Source organism: Felis catus, chromosome A1 (assembly GCF_018350175.1).
Source record: "Felis catus isolate Fca126 chromosome A1, F.catus_Fca126_mat1.0, whole genome shotgun sequence".
Lineage (NCBI taxonomy): Eukaryota > Metazoa > Chordata > Mammalia > Carnivora > Felidae > Felis > Felis catus.
This window is the reverse complement of record NC_058368.1, coordinates 176,882,898-176,888,936: the sequence shown is the minus strand read 5'-3', so window position 1 is coordinate 176,888,936 and position 6,039 is coordinate 176,882,898.

Sequence of the window (6,039 nt, the reverse complement as noted above, 5' to 3'; positions counted from 1 at the left end):
AGAAAGAATCTCCTTTCTTCTGCCCGTGAATTTGGGATGAAGTAAACCTGGAGCTGCTTGGAGTCCCCGTTAAGGGAAAACTTGGGGCCACTTTCCAATGAGGGAGAGCCTACCCAAGAGGGAAGCCACCATAGAGGGAAGTACAGCTGAGAAGGGAAGAAAAAAACTAAATCCTGAAAATCATCTGAGTTGGATCCAGGGATGCCTACATTTACTCCCTAGAACTTCCAGTTCCAGAAGTCAATGCACTTTAATTTTATTCCCTATAAGTCTGTTTGAGTGGGGTTTCTCTTGCTTGAGGGCAGGAACAGGTTTTGTTGATCTTTGTCTCCCAAGCACCTGGAGCGATCCCTGGCACACTTGAGAAGAACCTTCCCTGTGCACCAAGTGAAAGGGCTTAGACTATGTTGGGCAGGTGAGGAGTAATGAAGGGCAAGCAAAGATACAAGAGACATTTTGTGTATCAGAGCTTTAGGTGGGTGGAGCTTGGTGCTTTCGCTATTTTGAAAAGCAAGCAGGGGTGCCCACAATGCCATTCCCTCACAGCCCCCTGGCTGAAACCACACACCCTCCAAGGAGAGGACGGAGCATAACTGAGTTATATGCTTCTTCCGTAGGTATATGAAGGGTAGGTTTTCTGTTTGGCTCCCCGCCCCAGGAGGCCTCCCCGTCTCTTCATATCTGGATTGCTTCCAGAAGGAGACTTCTAGGTATCAGGTGGGCACACATTCAGAGCAGCATAAAGCACGCTTCATTCCGCTTGGTAACATCAAGCACTCGTTAAAGGAATACACGAGCTGTGGGTGATTAAAATCTAATTGAAATAGGCAGCCTGTGAATGGCTTCCAGAACCCAGGCAAGAGAACACTGTTAAATGTCTGCAAATTGGTGTGTTTTTTTGTTTTTGTTTTTTAGTTTATTTTGAGAGAGGGGGCTGGCAGAGGGAGAGAGAGGCAATCCCAAGCAGGCTCTGTGCTGTCAGCGCAAAGCCCCATGGGGGGCTCGAGCCTACCACCCCGGGATCATGACCTGAGCAGAAACCACCAAGAGTCGGTCGCTTAACCGACTGAGCCACCCAGGTGTCCCTGCAAATTGTTTTATGGTAAAGCGGCCGTACTCCCTTCTCTTCCAGACAGTCCTAAGGCAGAACGGACCTTCCTCTGTTTCCTGTTCTATTACATTCCTCACCTCTCAATTTCTTTTTTTTTTTAAACATTTATTTATTTTTGAAACAGAGAGAGACAAAGCATGAACAGGGGAGGGTCAGAGAGAGAGGGAGACACAGAATCTGAAACAGGCTCCAGGCTCCGAGCTGTCCGCACAGAGCCCGACGCGGGGCTCGAACTCACGGACCGTGAGATCATGACCTGAGCCGAAGTCAGACGCTGAACCGACTGAGCCACCCAGGCGCCCCCTCACCTCTCAATTTCAACATGTATTATGTGATGGCTATAAAGTTTGTACTTCCTTCTAGATGTGGACCTTGAGCGTAGGAGCAGTCTTACTCACATTCACGTTCCCTGCTCTCCTGCCCCCCACACAGTGCCGATTTGTTGAACTGAATTGGTGAAACTCGCTCTAAATAAGGCATCCAAAAAAAGTGATTGAAGATCCACATACCGTCTGACTAACTATGTATATTAGGACTCTTCGGTGACCATTGACAGAAACAACTCAAACTGACCTGACAAAAACAAAAATCCAATCATCCATTCACCTTCAGGTACAGCTAGATCCGGAGTCTCAAGCAGCGTCACCCAGACTTTTTCTCCACATCTTTTGGCGCTTTGCTTTGGGCGTCATTCTCCGGTAGGCGCGGCACTTGAGGTGACAAGCACGGTCACCCGCAACTAGAGGCTACAGTCGGCCAGCTTTGCAAGCCTCTTCTCAAAATCTCTGCAAAAGTCAAGTCTCATTGGCTCGACTTAGGTCACGTGCCCATTACCGAGCCAGTTGTAGCCAGGAGACTGGGCTTTCCTGATTGGCCACATCTGGGTCACGTGCTTGTTCTTGGCCCTGGTGAAGCCTGCCCCACCCACATCACGTGAATTGAGAGTAGGGGGGAAAAGTGGTTGGTTCCTTAAAGGGAGATGAGGGTGATACTACCCGGGGAAAGGAAAATAGATTGTGGGCAGCTAATAGTCGCAATGTCCACCCTATGCAAGCATTTGACAGTTCGTGTATATGTGTGTGTGTGTGTGTGTGTGTGTGTGTGTGTGTGCGCGCGCACAGCACGCAGGTGTAATTGTATGAATTATAACAGGAATAACGGTAGCTACCATCAATTGAATGTTTATTTACTAGCACTGTTCTAATCACTTTACATCTATTAGCTCATTTAATCCTTATGCCAACCCTGTTATTATCTTCAACAGGCAAGAATTCAGGTCTAAACGAATTAATTACCATGCTCCATTGTCTCACATTAAGAAAACATTGGTCAGAAGCATTCTGGAGTACTATTTCGTTTCTTTCTTCCCCTCCCGCCACTCTACCGGCGAGGCTGATTCACACAGCAGACACAGAGGGCTGTCCGTCTCTTCCACCATGTACTCAGGAGACAGACAAAAGTAACAGGAGATCCCTGCCAGAGAGGATCCCAGTCTGGGGGGTGAGAGGGGAGGGAGACGGACACATAAACACAGGATTACCGTGCGGTGTGGTGTTATAGCAACATTCTCTGCAAAGAACTCTCCCTTTTCTTTCCTTCCACATAAAAGGTTTAAAAAACCTTACTATACTTCAGTAGTGTTTTGAAAAGAGGATCAAGGACTTTCAATTAAAAGCAAAATTATTTCTACTATGTACCTCATTGAGTATTTTTAGATCCAGAAAAGGGTGATTACATGGGGGTCGTCCTGGTCAAACTTCACTTTGCAATCATGGAAATGTACATACGGGCCGCCAGCTGCCAGCTTCCACTATGCGGTGTCTACCCTTTCACGTTTTTGACCTGGAGTCATTTATAGGTCGGTCTTTCCGGCTAGACTCTCCTTCTCTTGTTCATTTCTCTGTCTCCAGCTCCCAGCACCACGTCTGGCCCAGAGAAGGCCCCAGAAGTAGGCTGCTTGTTCCTGTATTCTCACGCGTGAACATGGAGCTTTCAGGACTGTCTACACAGCATCTAGGCTCAGCTACCGCGTGCGAAGGCAGTTTTCGCCCCTTGGAAGCCTCTCTGTTATGGAACTGCTGGGGTCAGAGAGGAGGTGTGTGAAGGAACTTCAGCAAGGACACACTGGATTCCTAACTGATGTGAATGGCAAGTGGACCACACACCCTAGGGTGTGTTCTTGGCTGATGTCACCGACCCACTATCGGAGGGGAGGGGCAGATTTTGAAGGAGACATTGTTGTCCCTGTAGGCTGAAAGAAAGCAGTTTGCAAGGGGCTGCTTGCTCTCCTCCTTGTCCCCAGAGCCACTTGTTTAAAAAAAATTTTTTTTAATGTTTATTTATTTTTGAGAGAGGAAGAGAGACAAAGCACGAGTGGGGAAGGGGCAGAGAGAGAGGGAGACGTAGGATCTGAAGCAGGCTCCAGGCTCTGCGCTGACAGCAGAAAGCCTGATGCTGGGCTCAAACTCATGAACCATGAGATCATGACCTGAGCAGAAGTCGGATGCTTAACCTACTGAGCCACCCATTCGGCCCTCACCAGAGCCACTTGTTAAGTTACCACTGGGCAGCTGTCTTTTCAGCCCACGTAGAAGGGATACTTCATTTGATGTTGGAACATCCAGCTTTCGATGATGAGTGACGAGCACAGAGGTGGGAGCCCTCATCCTGTTCATGGAGCTTGTGTATGTGTGTGGGTTCAAAAGGACAGGGGAGGGCGTGGTAGCACCTGAGTGTCCGACCTTGGTCTTGTCTGAGTCCCTAGTCCTGATTCTGAATATTTGAGGTACACGTTTGGCAAGTAGGGAGTTCCCCTCCCACCATCCCTACCCCAAACTTGTACCCCTTAGCTGAAAAATTACAAAGTATTTTCTTAAGGTGATTAAATACAGGCAGAAGTTAATGGAAGGGCTCCCCACCACGTGACCAGAAGAATTAAGAGTTTTAATTTTTTTTTAACGTTTATTTATTTTTGAGACAGAGGGAGACAGATCATGAATGGGGGAGGGGCAGAGAGAGAGGGAGACACAGAATCAGAAGCAGGCTCCAGGCTCTGAGCCGTCAGCCCAGAGCCCAACACGGGGCTTGAACTCATGGACCGTGAGATCGTGACCTGAGCCGAAGTTGGACGCTTAACCGACTGAGCCACCCAGGCACCCCAGAATTAACAGTTTTAAAAAGCACGGGAGCACCTGGGTGGCTCAGTCAGTTAAATGTCTGACTTCGGCTCAGGTCATGATCTCACGGTCCGTAAGTTCGAGCCCCACATCACGCACCGTGCTGACGGTTCAGAGCCTGGAGCCTGCTTCCGATTCTGTGTCTCCCTCTCTCCCTCCCCTGCTCATGCTCTGTCTCTCTGTCTCTCTCAAAAATAAATAAACATTAAAAAAATTTTTTTTTAAGTTTTACCAAGCAGGAGTTTCTCAGAAGCATTTGCTTTTGCACACAAGCTCTCTCTGCCCACACTTAGGGTACTATCGTGGGACCTTTTTCTGAGAATCTCTACAGCTCATCCTCTATGGGGCATCTGGTTTTGATTGATAATGAACCCAGTTAGAAAACTACACCTGGAAGGAGAGAGTCTCCTAATTGGTTTCGCCCTATTTGCCAGTGGCAGGAGTGATGAATCACTTAGTTTCTCAAACTTTACTGATTCAAGTTCCCTCAAGGGGCCTGGGGCCTGGGGCCTGGCCCGGAGCAGTCCACCGAAGCCAAAATTTCTTTGAAGTCTGCAGTTTTATCTTAAAAGTGCAAATTTTATATTCTACTGCATAACCTATCCTTGTTTATTTCAACATGAAAATGTGTAAAATGACTTGCTGGTTAAATTGCTTAAACCTTGAATCCAAACTTTTTTTCCCTGTCACCAATTTTTGGGCAAGAATGAAATTCCAGGAGCAGCTTTGGGTGTCTTTTAATACACTGCTACTCTGTGCTCTTAGGAAGCCAGCCCCAGAGTGCAAGTAAAGCATTGGGTGATCCCAGAACTTTCCAAATGCCTTCCAGAACACACACAGAACTTCTTTACACCTTCTTCCTTGCAGGGCGTGTTCACGGGAAGTGGAGAGGCTGGTGGCAGAAAGAGTGTCCAACTGGAGAGTGTCTGTGTGCTTGTCCCTAGGGGTTGGCGCAGTTAGGGGGAGGGTTAGAAAGACAGTATTTCTTGGGTATAAAACTTATCTAGAAGAATGTTTAAATTTTGCATTTTCATTTTGATGATTTTTAAACATTTTTTAAAATGTTTATTTATTATTGAGAGACACAGAGAGACAGAGCATGAGCAGGGGAGGGGCAGAGAGAGTGGGAGACCCGGAATCCGAAGCACGCTCCAGGCTCTGAGCTGTCAGCACAGAGCCCGATGAGGGTCTCAAACCCACGAACCATGAAATCGTGACCTGAGCCGAAGCCGGACACCTAACTGATGGAACCACCCAGGTGTCCTTAGAATTGTGCCCTTTTGAAAGCACAGGTCAGAGAATCAACTTGCTTTCTTTCCACCACGTGAGGATACCATCGGAAGGCAGCCGTCTGTTACCCAGAAGAGGGCTTTCACTAGAACCTGAACCTGCTGGCACCATGACCTCAGATTTCCAGCCTCTAGGGCTGTGAGAAATAAATTTCGGTTGTTTCAAAGTCACCCGGTCTACGGTACTTTGTTAGAGGAGCCTGAACAAAGACAATACCTAAGTGAAGTATTTGCACCAAATTAGGGCTAATGGCAGCACGATGTATCCTGCCTTACTGAAGGTTTTCCTAGCATTTCCATTGTAGAAAGAGGAATTGTCACCATGCACAGGGTATGTAGGTCAACCGACTGAAAAAACCTTGCTCCAATGTGCTTGGCTTCATCCAGTCATTGTGAGGGGAGGTACGGTTTTGGCAAAGCGGCATCAGCCCTTCTATATATTTTACCATAAAAAAGAATCCAA